The sequence below is a fragment of the Salmo salar genome, chromosome ssa09 (genome assembly GCF_905237065.1).
Source record: "Salmo salar chromosome ssa09, Ssal_v3.1, whole genome shotgun sequence".
NCBI classification, from domain to species: domain Eukaryota; kingdom Metazoa; phylum Chordata; class Actinopteri; order Salmoniformes; family Salmonidae; genus Salmo; species Salmo salar.
The window spans coordinates 47,075,393-47,097,899 of NC_059450.1; the positions used below are offsets into that span (position 1 = coordinate 47,075,393).

The 22,507-nt window shown below is 49.6% G+C and overlaps 1 protein-coding gene across 4 annotated transcripts in view; it reads left to right on the plus strand.

The window, feature by feature from the left end:
• The window catches only part of LOC106591009 (sodium/calcium exchanger 3), a 207,775-nt gene that overhangs the window by 175,504 nt on the left and 9,764 nt on the right, over positions 1–22,507 (plus strand). The window lies entirely within an intron of this gene.

Below are 22,507 nucleotides of genomic sequence, written 5' to 3' on the forward strand. Positions count from 1 at the left end.
AGCTCCCATCACAGTCAGTACAGGTAAACACCAGCTCCCATCACAGTCAGTGCAGGTAAACACCAGCTCCTATCAAAGTCAATGCAGGTAAACACCAGCTCCCATCAAAGTCAGTGCAGCTAAACACCAGCTCCTAGACCATCACAGTCAGTAGAGGTAAACACCAGCTCCCATCAAAGTCAGTGCAGGTAAACACCAGCTCCTAGACCATCACAGTCAGTACAGGTTAACACCAGCTCCCATCAAAGTCAGTGCAGGTAAACACCAGCTCCCATCAAAGTCAGTGCAGGTAAACACCAGCTCCCATCACAGTCAGTACAGGTAAACACCAGCTCCCATTACAGTCAGTGCAGGTAAACACCAGCTCCCATTACAGTCAGTGCAGGTAAACACCAGCTCCCATTACAGTCAGTACAGGTAAACACCAGCTACCATCACAGTCAGTACAGGTAAACACCAGCTCCCATCACAATCAGTGCAGGTAAACACCAGCTACCATTACAGTCAGTACAGGTAAACACCAGCTCCCATCACAGTCAGTACAGGTAAACACCAGCTCCCATTACAGTCAGTGCAGGTAAACACCAGCTCCCATTACAGTCAGTGCAGGAAAACACCAGCTCCCATTACAGTAAGTGCAGGTAAACACCAGCTCCCATTACAGTCAGTACAGGTAAACACCAGCTACCATCACAGTCAGTACAGGTAAACACCAGCTCCCATCACAATCAGTGCAGGTAAACACCAGCTACCATTACAGTCAGTACAGGTAAACACCAGCTCCCATCACAGTCAGTACAGGTAAACACCAGCTCCCATTACAGTCAGTGCAGGTAAACACCAGCTCCCATTACAGTCAGTGCAGGTAAACACCAGCTCCCATTACAGTCAGTACAGGTAAACACCAGCTACCATCACAGTCAGTACGGGTAAACACCAGCTCCCATCACAGTCAGTGCAGGTAAACACCAGCTCCTAGGCCATCCCAGTCAGTACAGGTAAACACCAGCTCCTAGGCCATCATAGTCAGTACAGGTAAACACCAGTTCCCATTACAGTCAGTGCAGGTAAACACCAGCTCCCATCACAGGTAGTACAGGTAAACACCAGCTCCCATCACAGACAGTGCAGGTAAGCACCAGCTCCTATCACAGTCAGTACAGGTAAACACCAGCTCCCATTACATTCAGTACAGTTAAACACCAGCTCCCATTACAGTCAGTGCAGGTAAACACCAGCTCCCATTACAGTCAGTACAGGTAAACACCAGCTCCCATTACAGTCAGTACAGGTAAACACCAGTTCCCATTACAGTCAGTGCAGGTAAACACCAGCTCCCATTACAGTCAGTACAGGTAAACACCAGCTCCCATCACAGGTAGTACAGGTAAACACCAGCTCCCATCACAGACAGTGCAGGTAAACACCAGCTCCTATCACAGTCAGTACAGGTAAACACCAGCTCCCATTACAGTCAGTGCAGGTAAACACCAGCTCCCATCACAGTCAGTGCAGGTAAACACCAGCTCCCATCACAGTCAGTACAGGTAAACACCAGCTCCCATCACAGTCAGTGCAGGTAAACACCAGCTCCTAGACCATCACAGTCGGTACAGGTAAATACCAGCTCCTAGGCCATCACAGTCAGTGCAGGTAAACACCAGCTCCCATTACAGTCAGTACAAGTAAACACCAGCTCCCATCACAGTCAGTACAGGTAAACACCAGCTCCCATCACAGTCAGTGCAGGTAAACACCAGCTCCTAGACCATCACAGTCGGTACAGGTAAATACCAGCTCCTAGGTCATCACAGTCAGTGCAGGTAAACACCAGCTCCCATCACAGTCAGTACAGGTAAACACCAGCTCCTAGGCCATCACAGTCAGTGCAGGTAAACACCAGCTCCTATCAAAGTCAATGCAGGTAAACACCAGCTCCCATCAAAGTCAGTGCAGCTAAACACCAGCTCCCAGACCATCACAGTCAGTAGAGGTAAACACCAGCTCCCATCAAAGTCAGTGCAGGTAAACACCAGCTCCTAGACCATCACAGTCAGTACAGGTTAACACCAGCTCCCATCAAAGTCAGTGCAGGTAAACACCAGCTCCCATCAAAGTCAGTGCAGGTAAACACCAGCTCCCATCACAGTCAGTACAGGTAAACACCAGCTCCCATTACAGTCAGTGCAGGTAAACACCAGCTCCCATTACAGTCAGTGCAGGTAAACACCAGCTCCCATTACAGTCAGTACAGGTAAACACCAGCTACCATCACAGTCAGTACAGGTAAACACCAGCTCCCATCACAATCAGTGCAGGTAAACACCAGCTACCATTACAGTCAGTACAGGTAAACACCAGCTCCCATCACAGTCAGTACAGGTAAACACCAGCTACCATCACAGTCAGTACAAGTAAACACCAGCTCCCATCACAGTCAGGGCAGGTAAACACCAGCTCCCATCACAGTCAGTACAGGTAAACACCAGCTCCTAGGCCATCCCAGTCAGTACAGGTAAATACCAGCTCCCATCCCAGTCAGTACAGGTTAACACCTGCTCCCATCACAGTCAGTGCAGGTAAACACCAGCTCCTAGGCCATCCCAGTCAGTACAGGTAAATACCAGCTCCCATCACAGTCTGTACAGGTAAACACCAGCTCCTAGGCGTCACAGTCAGTACAGGTAAACACCAGCTCCTAGGCCATCACAGTCAGTACATTTAAACACCAGCTCCTAGGCCATCACAGTCAGTACAGGTAAATACCAGCTCCCATCACAGTCTGTACAGGTAAACACCAGCTCCTAGGCCGTCACAGTCAGTACAGGTAAACACCAGCTCCTAGACCATCCCAGTCAGTACAGGTTAACACCAGCTCCCATCACAGTCAGTGCAGGTAAACACCAGCTCCTAGGCCATCCCAGTCAGTACAGGTAAACACCAGCTCCTAGGCCATCACAGTCAGTACAGGTAAACACCAGTTCCCATTACAGTCAGTGCAGGTAAACACCAGCTCCCATCACAGGTAGTACAGGTAAACACCAGCTCCCATCACAGACAGTGCAGGTAAGAACCAGCTCCTATCACAGTCAGTACAGGTAAACACCAGCTCCCATTACATTCAGTACAGTTAAACACCAGCTCCCATTACAGACAGTGCAGGTAAACACCAGCTCCTATCACAGTCAGTACAGGTAAACACCAGCTCCCATTACAGTCAGTGCAGGTAAACACCAGCTCCCATCACAGTCAGTGCAGGTAAACACCAGCTCCCATCACAGTCAGTACAGGTAAACACCAGCTCCCATCACAGTCAGTGCAGGTAAACACCAGCTCCTAGACCATCACAGTCGGTACAGGTAAATACCAGCTCCTAGGCCATCACAGTCAGTGCAGGTAAACACCAGCTCCCATTACAGTCAGTACAAGTAAACACCAGCTCCCATCACAGTCAGTACAGGTAAACACGAGCTCCCATCACAGTCAGTGCAGGTAAACACCAGCTCCTAGACCATCACAGTCGGTACAGGTAAATACTAGCTCCTAGGTCATCACAGTCAGTGCAGGTAAACACCAGCTCCCATCACAGGTAGTACAGGTAAACACCAGCTCCCATCACAGACAGTGCAGGTAAGCACCAGCTCCTATCACAGTCAGTGCAGGTAAACACCAGCTACCATTACAGTCAGTACAGGTAAACACCAGCTCCCATTACAGTCAGTACAGGTAAACACCAGTTCCCATTACAGTCAGTGCAGGTAAACACCAGCTCCCATTACAGTCAGTACAGGTAAACACCAGCTCCCATCACAGGTAGTACAGGTAAACACCAGCTCCCATCACAGACAGTGCAGGTAAACACCAGCTCCTATCACAGTCAGTACAGGTAAACACCAGCTCCCATTACAGTCAGTGCAGGTAAACACCAGCTCCCATCACAGTCAGTGCAGGTAAACACCAGCTCCCATCACAGTCAGTACAGGTAAACACCAGCTCCCATCACAGTCAGTGCAGGTAAACACCAGCTCCTAGACCATCACAGTCGGTACAGGTAAATACCAGCTCCTAGGCCATCACAGTCAGTGCAGGTAAACACCAGCTCCCATTACAGTCAGTACAAGTAAACACCAGCTCCCATCACAGTCAGTACAGGTAAACACCAGCTCCCATCACAGTCAGTGCAGGTAAACACCAGCTCCTAGACCATCACAGTCGGTACAGGTAAATACCAGCTCCTAGGTCATCACAGTCAGTGCAGGTAAACACCAGCTCCTATCAAAGTCAATGCAGGTAAACACCAGCTCCCATCAAAGTCAGTGCAGCTAAACACCAGCTCCCAGACCATCACAGTCAGTAGAGGTAAACACCAGCTCCCATCAAAGTCAGTGCAGGTAAACACCAGCTCCTAGACCATCACAGTCAGTACAGGTTAACACCAGCTCCCATCAAAGTCAGTGCAGGTAAACACCAGCTCCCATCAAAGTCAGTGCAGGTAAACACCAGCTCCCATCACAGTCAGTGCAGGTAAACACCAGCTCCCATTACAGTCAGTGCAGGTAAACACCAGCTCCCATTAGAGTCAGTGCAGGTAAACACCAGCTCCCATTACAGTCAGTACAGGTAAACACCAGCTACCATCACAGTCAGTACAGGTAAACACCAGCTCCCATCACAATCAGTGCAGGTAAACACCAGCTACCATTACAGTCAGTACAGGTAAACACCAGCTCCCATCACAGTCAGTACAGGTAAACACCAGCTCCCATTACAGCCAGTGCAGGTAAACACCAGCTCCCATTACAGTCAGTGCAGGTAAACACCAGCTCCCATTACAGTCAGTACAAGTAAACACCAGCTCCCATCACAGTCAGTGCAGGTAAACACCAGCTCCCATCACAGTCAGTACAGGTAAACACCAGCTCCTAGGCCATCCCAGTCAGTACAGGTAAATACCTGCTCCCATCCCAGTCAGTACAGGTTAACACCTGCTCCCATCACAGTCAGTGCAGGTAAACACCAGCTCCTAGGCCATCCCAGTCAGTACAGGTAAACACCAGCTCCTAGGCCATCACAGTCAGTACAGGTAAATACCAGCTCCCATCACAGTCTGTACAGGTAAACACCAGCTCCTAGGCCGTCACAGTCAGTACAGGTAAACACCAGCTCCTAGACCATCCCAGTCAGTACAGGTAAACACCAGCTCCTATGCCATCACAGTCAGTACAGGTAAACACCAGCTCCTAGGCCATCACAGTCAGTGCAGGTAAACACCAGCTCCCATCACAGTGAGTACAGGTAAACACCAGCTCCCATCACAGGTAGTACAGGTAAACACCAGCTCCCATCACAGACAGTGCAGGTAAGCACCAGCTCCTATCACAGTCAGTACAGGTAAACTCCGCTCCCATTACAGTCAGTGCAGGTAAACACCAGCTCCCATCACAGTCAGTGCAGGTAAACACCAGCTCCCATCACAGTCAGTACAGTTAAACACCAGCTCCCATCACAGTCAGTGCAGGTAAACACCAGCTCCTAGGCCATCACAGTCAGTGCAGGTAAACACCAGCTCCTATCAAAGTCAATGCAGGTAAACACCAGCTCCCATCAAAGTCAGTGCAGCTAAACACCAGCTCCCAGACCATCACAGTCAGTAGAGGTAAACACCAGCTCCCATCAAAGTCAGTGCAGGTAAACACCAGCTCCTAGACCATCACAGTCAGTACAGGTTAACACCAGCTCCCATCAAAGTCAGTGCAGGTAAACACCAGCTCCCATCAAAGTCAGTGCAGGTAAACACCAGCTCCCATCACAGTCAGTGCAGGTAAACACCAGCTCCCATTACAGTCAGTGCAGGTAAACACCAGCTCCCATTACAGTCAGTGCAGGTAAACACCAGCTCCCATTACAGTCAGTACAGGTAAACACCAGCTACCATCACAGTCAGTACAGGTAAACACCAGCTCCCATCACAATCAGTGCAGGTAAACACCAGCTACCATTACAGTCAGTACAGGTAAACACCAGCTCCCATCACAGTCAGTACAGGTAAACACCAGCTCCCATTACAGCCAGTGCAGGTAAACACCAGCTCCCATTACAGTCAGTGCAGGTAAACACCAGCTCCCATTACAGTCAGTACAGGTAAACACCAGCTACCATCACAGTCAGTACAAGTAAACACCAGCTCCCATCACAGTCAGTGCAGGTAAACACCAGCTCCCATCACAGTCAGTACAGGTAAACACCAGCTCCTAGGCCATCCCAGTCAGTACAGGTAAATACCTGCTCCCATCCCAGTCAGTACAGGTTAACACCTGCTCCCATCACAGTCAGTGCAGGTAAACACCAGCTCCTAGGCCATCCCAGTCAGTACAGGTAAACACCAGCTCCTAGGCCATCACAGTCAGTACAGGTAAATACCAGCTCCCATCACAGTCTGTACAGGTAAACACCAGCTCCTAGGCCGTCACAGTCAGTACAGGTAAACACCAGCTCCTAGACCATCCCAGTCAGTACAGGTAAACACCAGCTCCTATGCCATCACAGTCAGTACAGGTAAACACCAGCTCCTAGGCCATCACAGTCAGTGCAGGTAAACACCAGCTCCCATCACAGTGAGTACAGGTAAACACCAGCTCCCATCACAGGTAGTACAGGTAAACACCAGCTCCCATCACAGACAGTGCAGGTAAGCACCAGCTCCTATCACAGTCAGTACAGGTAAACTCCGCTCCCATTACAGTCAGTGCAGGTAAACACCAGCTCCCATCACAGTCAGTGCAGGTAAACACCAGCTCCCATCACAGTCAGTACAGGTAAACACCAGCTCCCATCACAGTCAGTGCAGGTAAACACCAGCTCCTAGACCATCACAGTCGGTACAGGTAAATACCAGCTCCTAGGCCATCACAGTCAGTGCAGGTAAACACCAGCTCCCATTACAGTCAGTACAAGTAAACACCAGCTCCCATCACAGTCAGTACAGGTAAACACCAGCTCCCATCACAGTCAGTGCAGGTAAACACCAGCTCCTAGAACATCACAGTCGGTACAGGTAAATACCAGCTCCTAGGTCATCACAGTCAGTGCAGGTAAACACCAGCTCCCATCACAGTCAGTACAGGTAAACACCAGCTCCTAGGCCATCACAGTCAGTGCAGGTAAACACCAGCTCCTATCAAAGTCAATGCAGGTAAATACCAGCTCCCAGGCCATGACAGTCAGTGCAGGTAAACACCAGCTCCCATTACAGTCAGTACAAGTAAACACCAGCTCCCATCACAGGCAGTACAGGTAAACACATGCTCCCATCACAGTCAGTGCAGGTAAACACCAGCTCCTAGACCATCACAGTCGGTACAGGTAAATACCAGCTCCTAGGTCATCACAGTCAGTGCAGGTAAACACCAGCTCCCATCACAGTCAGTACAGGTAAACACCAGCTCTTAGGCCATCACAGTCAGTGCAGGTAAACACCAGCTCCTATCAAAGTCAATGCAGGTAAACACCAGCTCCCATCAAAGTCAGTGCAGCTAAACACAAGCTCCTAAACCATCACAGTCAGTAGAGGTAAACACCAGCTCCCATCAAAGTCAGTGCAGGTAAACACCAGCTCCTAGACCATCACAGTCAGTACAGGTTAACACCAGCTCCCATCAAAGTCAGTGCAGGTAAACACCAGCTCCCATCAAAGTCAGTGCAGGTAAACACCAGCTCCCATCACAGTCAGTACAGGTAAACACCAGCTCTTATTACAGTCAGTGCAGGTAAACACCAGCTCCCATTACAGTCAGTGCAGGTAAACACCAGCTCCCATTACAGTCAGTACAGGTAAACACCAGCTACCATCACAGTCAGTACAGGTAAACACCAGCTCCCATCACAATCAGTGCAGGTAAACACCAGCTACCATTACAGTCAGTACAGGTAAACACCAGCTCCCATCACAGTCAGTACAGGTAAACACCAGCTCCCATTACAGTCAGTGCAGGTAAACACCAGCTCCCATTACAGTCAGTGCAGGTAAACACCAGCTCCCATTACAGTCAGTACAGGTAAACACCAGCTCCCATCACAGTCAGTACAGGTAAACACCAGCTCCCATCACAGTCAGTGCAGGTAAACACCAGCTCCCATCACAGTCAGTACAGGTAAACACCAGCTCCTAGGCCATCCCAGTCAGTACAGGTAAATACCAGCTCCCATCCCAGTCAGTACAGGTTAACACCTGCTCCCATCACAGTCAGTGCAGGTAAACACCAGCTCCTAGGCCATCCCAGTCAGTACAGGTAAACACCAGCTCCTAGGCCATCAGAGTCAGTACAGGTAAACACCAGCTCCTAGGCCATCACAGTCAGTACAGGTAAATACCAGCTCCCATCACAGTCTGTACAGGTAAACACCAGCTCCTAGGCCGTCACAGTCAGTACAGGTAAACACCAGCTCCTAGACCATCCCAGTCAGTACAGGTAAACACCAGCTCCTATGCCATCACAGTCAGTACAGGTAAACACCAGCTCCAAGGCCATCACAGTCAGTGCAGGTGAACACCAGCTCCCATCACAGTGAGTACAGGTAAACACCAGCTCCCATCACAGGTAGTACAGTTAAACACCAGCTCCCATCAAAGTCAGTGCAGCTAAACACCAGCTCCTAGACCATCACAGTCAGTAGAGGTACACACCAGCTCCGATCAAAGTCAGTGCAGGTAAACACCAGCTCCTAGACCATCACAGTCAGTACAGGTTAACACCAGCTCCCATCAAAGTCAGTGCAGGTAAACACCAGCTCCCATCACAGTCAGTACAGGTAAACACCAGCTCCCATTACAGTCAGTGCAGGTAAACACCAGCTCCTAGACCATCACAGTCAGTACAAGTAAACAACAGCTCCCATCACAGTCAGTACAGGTAAACACCAGCTCCTAGGCCATCACAGTCAGTGCAGGTAAACACCAGCTCCTATCAAAGTCAATGCAGGTAAACACCAGCTCCCATCAAAGTCAGTGCAGCTAAACACAAGCTCCTAAACCATCACAGTCAGTAGAGGTAAACACCAGCTCCCATCAAAGTCAGTGCAGGTAAACACCAGCTCCTAGGCCGTCACAGTCAGTACAGGTAAACACCAGCTCCTAGACCATCCCAGTCAGTACAGGTAAACACCAGCTCCTATGCCATCACAGTCAGTACAGGTAAACACCAGCTCCTAGGCCATCACAGTCAGTGCAGGTAAACACCAGCTCCCATCACAGTGAGTACAGGTAAACACCAGCTCCCATCACAGGTAGTACAGGTAAACACCAGCTCCCATCACAGACAGTGCAGGTAAGCACCAGCTCCTATCACAGTCAGTACAGGTAAACTCCGCTCCCATTACAGTCAGTGCAGGTAAACACCAGCTCCCATCACAGTCAGTGCAGGTAAACACCAGCTCCCATCACAGTCAGTACAGGTAAACACCAGCTCCCATCACAGTCAGTGCAGGTAAACACCAGCTCCTAGACCATCACAGTCGGTACAGGTAAATACCAGCTCCTAGGCCATCACAGTCAGTGCAGGTAAACACCAGCTCCCATTACAGTCAGTACAGGTAAACACCAGCTCCCATCACAGTCAGTGCAGGTAAACACCAGCTCCTAGAACATCACAGTCGGTACAGGTAAATACCAGCTCCTAGGTCATCACAGTCAGTGCAGGTAAACACCAGCTCCCATCACAGTCAGTACAGGTAAACACCAGCTCCTAGGCCATCACAGTCAGTGCAGGTAAACACCAGCTCCTATCAAAGTCAATGCAGGTAAATACCAGCTCCCAGGCCATGACAGTCAGTGCAGGTAAACACCAGCTCCCATTACAGTCAGTACAAGTAAACACCAGCTCCCATCACAGGCAGTACAGGTAAACACATGCTCCCATCACAGTCAGTGCAGGTAAACACCAGCTCCTAGACCATCACAGTCGGTACAGGTAAATACCAGCTCCTAGGTCATCACAGTCAGTGCAGGTAAACACCAGCTCCCATCACAGTCAGTACAGGTAAACACCAGCTCTTAGGCCATCACAGTCAGTGCAGGTAAACACCAGCTCCTATCAAAGTCAATGCAGGTAAACACCAGCTCCCATCAAAGTCAGTGCAGCTAAACACAAGCTCCTAAACCATCACAGTCAGTAGAGGTAAACACCAGCTCCCATCAAAGTCAGTGCAGGTAAACACCAGCTCCTAGACCATCACAGTCAGTACAGGTTAACACCAGCTCCCATCAAAGTCAGTGCAGGTAAACACCAGCTCCCATCAAAGTCAGTGCAGGTAAACACCAGCTCCCATCACAGTCAGTACAGGTAAACACCAGCTCTTATTACTGTCAGTGCAGGTAAACACCAGCTCCCATTACAGTCAGTGCAGGTAAACACCAGCTCCCATTACAGTCAGTACAGGTAAACACCAGCTACCATCACAGTCAGTACAGGTAAACACCAGCTCCCATCACAATCAGTGCAGGTAAACACCAGCTACCATTACAGTCAGTACAGGTAAACACCAGCTCCCATCACAGTCAGTACAGGTAAACACCAGCTCCCATTACAGTCAGTGCAGGTAAACACCAGCTCCCATTACAGTCAGTGCAGGTAAACACCAGCTCCCATTACAGTCAGTACAGGTAAACACCAGCTCCCATCACAGTCAGTACAGGTAAACACCAGCTCCCATCACAGTCAGTGCAGGTAAACACCAGCTCCCATCACAGTCAGTACAGGTAAACACCAGCTCCTAGGCCATCCCAGTCAGTACAGGTAAATACCAGCTCCCATCCCAGTCAGTACAGGTTAACACCTGCTCCCATCACAGTCAGTGCAGGTAAACACCAGCTCCTAGGCCATCCCAGTCAGTACAGGTAAACACCAGCTCCTAGGCCATCAGAGTCAGTACAGGTAAACACCAGCTCCTAGGCCGTCACAGTCAGTACAGGTAAATACCAGCTCCCATCACAGTCTGTACAGGTAAACACCAGCTCGTAGGCCGTCACAGTCAGTACAGGTAAACACCAGCTCCTAGACCATCCCAGTCAGTACAGGTAAACACCAGCTCCTATGCCATCACAGTCAGTACAGGTAAACACCAGCTCCAAGGCCATCACAGTCAGTGCAGGTAAACACCAGCTCCCATCACAGTGAGTACAGGTAAACACCAGCTCCCATCACAGGTAGTACAGTTAAACACCAGCTCCCATCAAAGTCAGTGCAGCTAAACACCAGCTCCTAGACCATCACAGTCAGTAGAGGTACACACCAGCTCCGATCAAAGTCAGTGCAGGTAAACACCAGCTCCTAGACCATCACAGTCAGTACAGGTTAACACCAGCTCCCATCAAAGTCAGTGCAGGTAAACACCAGCTCCCATCACAGTCAGTACAGGTAAACACCAGCTCCCATTACAGTCAGTGCAGGTAAACACCAGCTCCCCATTACAGTCAGTGCAGGTAAACACCAGCTCCGATCAAAGTCAGTGCAGGTAAACACCAGCTCCTAGACCATCACAGTCAGTACAGGTTAACACCAGCTCCCATCAAAGTCAGTGCAGGTAAACACCAGCTCCCATCACAGTCAGTACAGGTAAACACCAGCTCCCATTACAGTCAGTGCAGGTAAACACCAGCTCCTAGACCATCACAGTCAGTACAAGTAAACACCAGCTCCCATCACAGTCAGTACAGGTAAACACCAGCTCCTAGGCCATCACAGTCAGTGCAGGTAAACACCAGCTCCTATCAAAGTCAATGCAGGTAAACACCAGCTCCCATCAAAGTCAGTGCAGCTAAACACAAGCTCCTAAACCATCACAGTCAGTAGAGGTAAACACCAGCTCCCATCAAAGTCAGTGCAGGTAAACACCAGCTCCTAGACCATCACAGTCAGTACAGGTTAACACCAGCTCCCATCAAAGTCAGTGCAGGTAAACACCAGCTCCCATCAAAGTCAGTGCAGGTAAACACCAGCTCCCATCACAGTCAGTACAGGTAAACACCAGCTCTTATTACAGTCAGTGCAGGTAAACACCAGCTCCCATTACAGTCAGTGCAGGTAAACACCAGCTCCAATTACAGTCAGTACAGGTAAACACCAGCTACCATCACAGTCAGTACAGGTAAACACCAGCTCCCATCACAATCAGTGCAGGTAAACACCAGCTACCATTACAGTCAGTACAGGTAAACACCAGCTCCCATCACAGTCAGTACAGGTAAACACCAGCTCCCATTACAGTCAGTGCAGGTAAACACCAGCTCCCATTACAGTCAGTGCAGGTAAACACCAGCTCCCATTACAGTCAGTACAGGTAAACACCAGCTCCCATCACAGTCAGTACAGGTAAACACCAGCTCCCATCACAGTCAGTGCAGGTAAACACCAGCTCCCATCACAGTCAGTACAGGTAAACACCAGCTCCTAGGCCATCCCAGTCAGTACAGGTAAATACCAGCTCCCATCCCAGTCAGTACAGGTTAACACCTGCTCCCATCACAGTCAGTGCAGGTAAACACCAGCTCCTAGGCCATCCCAGTCAGTACAGGTAAACACCAGCTCCTAGGCCATCAGAGTCAGTACAGGTAAACACCAGCTCCTAGGCCGTCACAGTCAGTACAGGTAAATACCAGCTCCCATCACAGTCTGTACAGGTAAACACCAGCTCCTAGGCTGTCACAGTCAGTACAGGTAAACACCAGCTCCTAGACCATCCCAGTCAGTACAGGTAAACACCAGCTCCTATGCCATCACAGTCAGTACAGGTAAACACCAGCTCCAAGGCCATCACAGTCAGTGCAGGTAAACACCAGCTCCCATCACAGTGAGTACAGGTAAACACCAGCTCCCATCACAGGTAGTACAGTTAAACACCAGCTCCCATCAAAGTCAGTGCAGCTAAACACCAGCTCCTAGACCATCACAGTCAGTAGAGGTACACACCAGCTCCGATCAAAGTCAGTGCAGGTAAACACCAGCTCCTAGACCATCACAGTCAGTACAGGTTAACACCAGCTCCCATCAAAGTCAGTGCAGGTAAACACCAGCTCCCATCACAGTCAGTACAGGTAAACACCAGCTCCCATTACAGTCAGTGCAGGTAAACACCAGCTCCCATTACAGTCAGTGCAGGTAAACACCAGCTCCGATCAAAGTCAGTGCAGGTAAACACCAGCTCCTAGACCATCACAGTCAGTACAGGTTAACACCAGCTCCCATCAAAGTCAGTGCAGGTAAACACCAGCTCCCATCACAGTCAGTACAGGTAAACACCAGCTCCCATTACAGTCAGTGCAGGTAAACACCAGCTCCTAGACCATCACAGTCAGTACAAGTAAACACCAGCTCCCATCACAGTCAGTACAGGTAAACACCAGCTCCTAGGCCATCACAGTCAGTGCAGGTAAACACCAGCTCCTATCAAAGTCAATGCAGGTAAACACCAGCTCCCATCAAAGTCAGTGCAGCTAAACACAAGCTCCTAAACCATCACAGTCAGTAGAGGTAAACACCAGCTCCCATCAAAGTCAGTGCAGGTAAACACCAGCTCCTAGACCATCACAGTCAGTACAGGTTAACACCAGCTCCCATCAAAGTCAGTGCAGGTAAACACCAGCTCCCATCAAAGTCAGTGCAGGTAAACACCAGCTCCCATCACAGTCAGTACAGGTAAACACCAGCTCTTATTACAGTCAGTGCAGGTAAACACCAGCTCCCATTACAGTCAGTGCAGGTAAACACCAGCTCCAATTACAGTCAGTACAGGTAAACACCAGCTACCATCACAGTCAGTACAGGTAAACACCAGCTCCCATCACAATCAGTGCAGGTAAACACCAGCTACCATTACAGTCAGTACAGGTAAACACCAGCTCCCATCACAGTCAGTACAGGTAAACACCAGCTCCCATTACAGTCAGTGCAGGTAAACACCAGCTCCCATTACAGTCAGTGCAGGTAAACACCAGCTCCCATTACAGTCAGTACAGGTAAACACCAGCTCCCATCACAGTCAGTACAGGTAAACACCAGCTCCCATCACAGTCAGTGCAGGTAAACACCAGCTCCCATCACAGTCAGTACAGGTAAACACCAGCTCCTAGGCCATCCCAGTCAGTACAGGTAAATACCAGCTCCCATCCCAGTCAGTACAGGTTAACACCTGCTCCCATCACAGTCAGTGCAGGTAAACACCAGCTCCTAGGCCATCCCAGTCAGTACAGGTAAACACCAGCTCCTAGGCCATCACAGTCAGTACAGGTAAACACCAGCTCCTAGGCCGTCACAGTCAGTACAGGTAAATACCAGCTCCCATCACAGTCTGTACAGGTAAACACCAGCTCCTAGGCTGTCACAGTCAGTACAGGTAAACACCAGCTCCTAGACCATCCCAGTCAGTACAGGTAAACACCAGCTCCTATGCCATCACAGTCAGTACAGGTAAACACCAGCTCCAAGGCCATCACAGTCAGTGCAGGTAAACACCAGCTCCCATCACAGTGAGTACAGGTAAACACCAGCTCCCATCACAGGTAGTACAGTTAAACACCAGCTCCCATCAAAGTCAGTGCAGCTAAACACCAGCTCCTAGACCATCACAGTCAGTAGAGGTACACACCAGCTCCGATCAAAGTCAGTGCAGGTAAACACCAGCTCCTAGACCATCACAGTCAGTACAGGTTAACACCAGCTCCCATCAAAGTCAGTGCAGGTAAACACCAGCTCCCATCACAGTCAGTACAGGTAAACACCAGCTCCCATTACAGTCAGTGCAGGTAAACACCAGCTCCCATTACAGTCAGTGCAGGTAAACACCAGCTCCGATCAAAGTCAGTGCAGGTAAACACCAGCTCCTAGACCATCACAGTCAGTACAGGTTAACACCAGCTCCCATCAAAGTCAGTGCAGGTAAACACCAGCTCCCATCACAGTCAGTACAGGTAAACACCAGCTCTTATTACAGTCAGTGCAGGTAAACACCAGCTCCCATTACAGTCAGTGCAGGTAAACACCAGCTCCCATTACAGTCAGTGCAGGTAAACACCAGCTCCCATTACAGTCAGTGCAGGTAAACACCAGCTCCCATTACAGTCAGTACAGGTTAACACCTGCTCCAATCACAGTCAGTGCAGGTAAACACCAGCTCCTAGGCCATCCCAGTCAGTACAGGTAAATACCAGTTCCCATCACAGTCAGTACAGGTAAACACCAGCTCCTAGGCCATTCCAGTCAGTACAGGTAAACACCAGCTCCTAGGCCATCACAGTCAGTACAGGTAAACACCAGCTCCTAGGCCATCACAGTCAGTACAGGTAAATACCAGCTCCCATCACAGTCTGTACAGGTAAACACCAGCTCCTAGGCCGTCACAGTCAGTACAGGTAAACACCAGCTCCTAGACCATCCCAGTCAGTACAGGTTAACACCTGCTCCCATCACAGTCAGTGCAGGTAAACACCAGCTCCTAGGCCATCCCAGTCAGTACAGGTAAACACCAGCTCCTAGGCCATCACAGTCAGTACAGGTAAACACCAGCTCCTAGGCCGTCACAGTCAGTACAGGTAAACACCAGCTCCTAGACCATCCCAGTCAGTACAGGTAAACACCAGCTCCTATGCCATCACAGTCAGTACAGGTAAACACCAGCTCCTAGGCCATCACAGTCAGTGCAGGTAAACACCAGCTCCCATTACAGTCAGTACAGGTAAACACCAGCTCCCATCACAGTCAGTGCAGGTAAACACCAGCTCCCATCACAGTGAGTGCAGGTAAACACCAGCTCCCATCACGGTCAGTACAGGTAAACACCAGCTCCCATTACAGTCAGTGCAGGTAAACACCAGCTCCCATTACAGTCAGTGCAGGTAAACACCAGCTCCCATTACAGTCAGTACAGGTTAACACGTGCTCCCATCACAGTCAGTGCAGGTAAACACCAGCTCCTAGGCCATCCCAGTCAGTACAGGTAAATACCAGTTCCCATCACAGTCAGTGCAGGTAAACACCAGCTCCCATCACAGTCAGTACAGGTAAACACCAGCTCCTAGGCCATTCCAGTCAGTACAGGTAAACACCAGCTCCTAGGCCATCACAGTCAGTACAGGTAAACACCAGCTCCTAGGCCATCACAGTCAATATAGGTAAATACCAGCTCCCATCACAGTCAGTACAGGTAAACACCAGCTCCTAGGCGGTCATAGTCAGTACAGGTAAACACCAGCTCCTAGACCATCCCAGTCAGTACAGGTAAACACCAGCTCCTATGCCATCACAGTCAGTACAGGTAAACACCAGCTCCTAGGCCATCACAGTCAGTGCAGGTAAAAACCAGCTCCCATCACAGTCAGTACAGGTAAACACCAGCTCCCATTACATTCAGTACAGTTAAACACCTGCTCCCATTACAGTCAATGCAGGTAAACACCAGCTCCCATTACATTCAGTACAGGTAAACACCAGCTCCCATTACAGTCAGTACAGGTAAACACCAGTTCCCATTACAGTCAGTACAGGTAAACACCAGTTCCCATTACAGTCAGTGCAGGTAAACACCAGCTACCATTACAGTCAGTACAGGTAAACACCAGCTCCCATCACAGTCAGTACAGGTAAACACCAGCTCCCATTACAGTCAGTGCAGGTAAACACCAGCTCCCATTACAGTCAGTGCAGGTAAACACCAGCTCCCATTACAGTCAGTACAGGTAAACACCAGCTACCATCACAGTCAGTACAGGTAAACACCAGCTCCCATCACAGTCAGTGCAGGTAAACACCAGCTCCCATCACAGTCAGTACAGGTAAACACCAGCTCCTAGGCCATCCCAGTCAGTACAGGTAAATACCAGCTCCCATCCCAGTCAGTACAGGTTAACACCTGCTCCCATCACAGTCAGTGCAGGTAAACACCAGCTCCTAGGCCATCCCAGTCAGTACAGGTAAATACCAGTTCCCATCACAGTCAGTGCAGGTAAACACCAGCTCCCATCACAGTCAGTACAGGTAAACACCAGCTCCTAGGCCATTCCAGTCAGTACAGGTAAACACCAGCTCCTAGGCCATCACAGTCAGTACAGGTAAATACCAGCTCCCATCACAGTCTGTACAGGTAAACACCAGCTCCTACACCTTCACAGTCAGTACAGGTAAACACCAGCTCCTATCAAAGTCATTGCAGGTAAACACCAGCTCCAATCACAGTCAGTACAGGTAAACACCTGCTCCCATCACAGTCAGTACAGGTAAACACCAGCTCCTACACCATCACAGTCGGTACAGGTAAATACCAGCTCCTAGGCCATCACAGTCAGTGCAGGTAAACACCAGCTCCTATCACAGTCAGTACAGGTAAACACCAGCTCCTAGGTAATCACAGTCAGTGCAGGTAAACACCAGCTCCTATCAAAGTCAATGCAGGTAAACACCAGCTCCCATCAAAGTCAGTGCAGCTAAACACCAGCTCCTAGACCATCACAGTCAGTAGAGGTAAACACCAGCTCCGATCAATGTCAGTGCAGGTAAACACCAGCTCCTAGACCATCACAGTCAGTACAGGTTAACACCAGCTCCCATCAAAGTCAGTGCAGGTAAACACCAGCTCCCATCACAGTCAGTACAGGTAAACACCATCTCCCATTACAGTCAGTGCAGGTAAACACCAGCTCCCATTACAGTCAGTGCAGGTAAACACCAGCTCCCATTACAGTCAGTACAGGTTAACACCTGCTCCCATCACAGTCAGTGCAGGTAAACACCAGCTCCTAGGCCATCCCAGTCAGTACAGGTAAATACCAGTTCCCATCACTGTCAGTGCAGGTAAACACCAGCTCCCATCACAGTCAGTACAGGTAAACACCAGCTCCTAGGCCATCACAGTCAGTACAGGTAAACACGAGCTCCCATCACAGTCTGTACAGGTAAACACCAGCTCCTATGCCATCACAGTCAGTACAGGTAAACACCAGCTCCTAGGCCATCACAGTCAGTGCAGGTAAACACCAGCTCCCATCACAGTCAGTACAGGTAAACACCAGCTCCTATCACAGTCAGTACAGGTAAACACCAGCTCCCATTACATTCAGTACAGTTAAACACCTGCTCCCATTACAGTCAGTGCAGGTAAACACCAGCTCCCATTACATTCAGTACAGGTAAACACCAGCTCCCATTACAGTCAGTACAGGTAAACACCGGTTCCCATTACAGTCAGTGCAGGTAAACACCAGCTCCCATCACAGGTAGTACAGGTAAACACCAGCTCCCATCACAGGTAGTACAGGTAAACACCAGCTCCCATCACAGACAGTGCAGGTAAGCACCAGCTCCTGTCACAGTCAGTACAGGTAAACACCAGCTCCTATCACAGTCAGTACAGGTAAACACCAGCTCCCATTACATTCAGTACATTTTAACACCAGCTCCCATTTCAGTCAGTGCAGGTAAACACCAGCTCCCATTACAGTCAGTACAGGTAAACACCAGCTCCCATTACAGTCAGTACAGGTAAACACCAGTTCCCATTACAGTCAGTGCAGGTAAACACCAGCTCCCATTACAGTCAGTACAGGTAAACACCAGCTCCCATCACAGGTAGTACAGGTAAACACCAGCTCCCATCACAGACAGTGCAGGTAAGCACCAGCTCCTATCACAGTCAGTACAGGTAAACACCAGCTCCCATTACAGTCAGTGCAGGTAAACACCAGCTCCCATCACAGTCAATACAGGTAAACACCAGCTCCTAGGCCATCACAGTCAGTACAGGTAAGCACCAGCTCCTATCACAGTGAGTACAGGTAAACACCAGCTCCTAGGCCATCACAGTCAGTACAGGTAAGCACCAGCTCCTATCACAGTCAGTACAGGTAAACACCAGCCCCCATTACAGTCAGTACAGGTAAACACCAGCTCCTATCACAGTCAGTACAGGTAAACACCAGCTCCCATTACATTCAGTACAGTTAAACACCTGCTCCCATTACAGTCAGTGCAGGTAAACACCAGCTCCCATTACATTCAGTACAGGTAAACACCAGCTCCCATTACAGTCAGTACAGGTAAACACCGGTTCCCATTACAGTCAGTGCAGGTAAACACCAGCTCCCATTACAGTCAGTACAGGTAAACACCAGCTCCCATCACAGGTAGTACAGGTAAACACCAGCTCCCATCACAGGTAGTACAGGTAAACACCAGCTCCCATCACAGACAGTGCAGGTAAGCACCAGCTCCTATCACAGTCAGTACAGGTAAACACCAGCTCCTATCACAGTCAGTACAGGTAAACACCAGCTCCCATTACATTCAGTACATTTTAACACAAGCTCCCATTTCAGTCAGTGCAGGTAAACACCAGCTCCCATCACAGTCAGTACAGGTTAACACCAGCTCCCATCAAAGTCAGTGCAGGTAAACACCAGCTCCCATCACAGTCAGTACAGGTAAACACCAGCTCTTATTACAGTCAGTGCAGGTAAACACCAGCTCCCATTACAGTCAGTGCAGGTAAACACCAGCTCCCATTACAGTCAGTGCAGGTAAACACCAGCTCCCATTACAGTCAGTGCAGGTAAACACCAGCTCCCATTACAGTCAGTACAGGTTAACACCTGCTCCAATCACAGTCAGTGCAGGTAAACACCAGCTCCTAGGCCATCCCAGTCAGTACAGGTAAATACCAGTTCCCATCACAGTCAGTACAGGTAAACACCAGCTCCTAGGCCATTCCAGTCAGTACAGGTAAACACCAGCTCCTAGGCCATCACAGTCAGTACAGGTAAACACCAGCTCCTAGGCCATCACAGTCAGTACAGGTAAATACCAGCTCCCATCACAGTCTGTACAGGTAAACACCAGCTCCTAGACCGTCACAGTCAGTACAGGTAAACACCAGCTCCTAGACCATCCCAGTCAGTACAGGTTAACACCTGCTCCCATCACAGTCAGTGCAGGTAAACACCAGCTCCTAGGCCATCCCAGTCAGTACAGGTAAACACCAGCTCCTAGGCCATCACAGTCAGTACAGGTAAACACCAGCTCCTAGGCCGTCACAGTCAGTACAGGTAAACACCAGCTCCTAGACCATCCCAGTCAGTACAGGTAAACACCAGCTCCTATGCCATCACAGTCAGTACAGGTAAACACCAGCTCCTAGGCCATCACAGTCAGTGCAGGTAAACACCAGCTCCCATTACAGTCAGTACAGGTAAACACCAGCTCCCATCACAGTCAGTGCAGGTAAACACCAGCTCCCATCACAGTGAGTGCAGGTAAACACCAGCTCCCATCACGGTCAGTACAGGTAAACACCAGGTCCCATTACAGTCAGTGCAGGTAAACACCAGCTCCCATTACAGTCAGTGCAGGTAAACACCAGCTCCCATTACAGTCAGTACAGGTTAACACGTGCTCCCATCACAGTCAGTGCAGGTAAACACCAGCTCCCATTACAGTCAGTGCAGGTAAACACCAGCTCCCATTACAGTCAGTATAGGTAAACACCAGCTCCTATGCCATCACAGTCAGTACAGGTAAACACCAGCTCCTAGGCCATCACAGTCAGTGCAGGTAAAAACCAGCTCCCATCACAGTCAGTACAGGTAAACACCAGCTCCCATTACATTCAGTACAGTTAAACACCTGCTCCCATTACAGTCAATGCAGGTAAACACCAGCTCCCATTACATTCAGTACAGGTAAACACCAGCTCCCATTACAGTCAGTACAGGTAAACACCAGTTCCCATTACAGTCAGTACAGGTAAACACCAGTTCCCATTACAGTCAGTGCAGGTAAACACCAGCTACCATTACAGTCAGTACAGGTAAACACCAGCTCCCATCACAGTCAGTACAGGTAAACACCAGCTCCCATTACAGTCAGTGCAGGTAAACACCAGCTCCCATTACAGTCAGTGCAGGTAAACACCAGCTCCCATTACAGTCAGTACAGGTAAACACCAGCTACCATCACAGTCAGTACAGGTAAACACCAGCTCCCATCACAGTCAGTGCAGGTAAACACCAGCTCCCATCACAGTCAGTACAGGTAAACACCAGCTCCTAGGCCATCCCAGTCAGTACAGGTAAATACCAGCTCCCATCCCAGTCAGTACAGGTTAACACCTGCTCCCATCACAGTCAGTGCAGGTAAACACCAGCTCCTAGGCCATCCCAGTCAGTACAGGTAAATACCAGTTCCCATCACAGTCAGTGCAGGTAAACACCAGCTCCCATCACAGTCAGTACAGGTAAACACCAGCTCCTAGGCCATTCCAGTCAGTACAGGTAAACACCAGCTCCTAGGCCATCACAGTCAGTACAGGTAAATACCAGCTCCCATCACAGTCTGTACAGGTAAACACCAGCTCCTACACCATCACAGTCAGTACAGGTAAACACCAGCTCCTATCAAAGTCATTGCAGGTAAACACCAGCTCCAATCACAGTCAGTACAGGTAAACACCTGCTCCCATCACAGTCAGTACAGGTAAACACCAGCTCCTACACCATCACAGTCGGTACAGGTAAATACCAGCTCCTAGGCCATCACAGTCAGTGCAGGTAAACACCAGCTCCTATCACAGTCAGTACAGGTAAACACCAGCTCCTAGGTAATCACAGTCAGTGCAGGTAAACACCAGCTCCTATCAAAGTCAATGCAGGTAAACACCAGCTCCCATCAAAGTCAGTGCAGCTAAACACCAGCTCCTAGACCATCACAGTCAGTAGAGGTAAACACCAGCTCCGATCAATGTCAGTGCAGGTAAACACCAGCTCCTAGACCATCACAGTCAGTACAGGTTAACACCAGCTCCCATCAAAGTCAGTGCAGGTAAACACCAGCTCCCATCACAGTCAGTCACGGTAAACACCATCTCCCATTACAGTCAGTGCAGGTAAACACCAGCTCCCATTACAGTCAGTGCAGGTAAACACCAGCTCCCATTACAGTCAGTACAGGTTAACACCTGCTCCCATCACAGTCAGTGCAGGTAAACACCAGCTCCTAGGCCATCCCAGTCAGTACAGGTAAATACCAGTTCCCATCACTGTCAGTGCAGGTAAACACCAGCTCCCATCACAGTCAGTACAGGTAAACACCAGCTCCTAGGCCATCACAGTCAGTACAGGTAAACACGAGCTCCCATCACAGTCTGTACAGGTAAACACCAGCTCCTATGCCATCACAGTCAGTACAGGTAAACACCAGCTCCTAGGCCATCACAGTCAGTGCAGGTAAACACCAGCTCCCATCACAGTCAGTACAGGTAAACACCAGCTCCTATCACAGTCAGTACAGGTAAACACCAGCTCCCATTACATTCAGTACAGTTAAACACCTGCTCCCATTACAGTCAGTGCAGGTAAACACCAGCTCCCATTACATTCAGTACAGGTAAACACCAGCTCCCATTACAGTCAGTACAGGTAAACACCGGTTCCCATTACAGTCAGTGCAGGTAAACACCAGCTCCCATCACAGGTAGT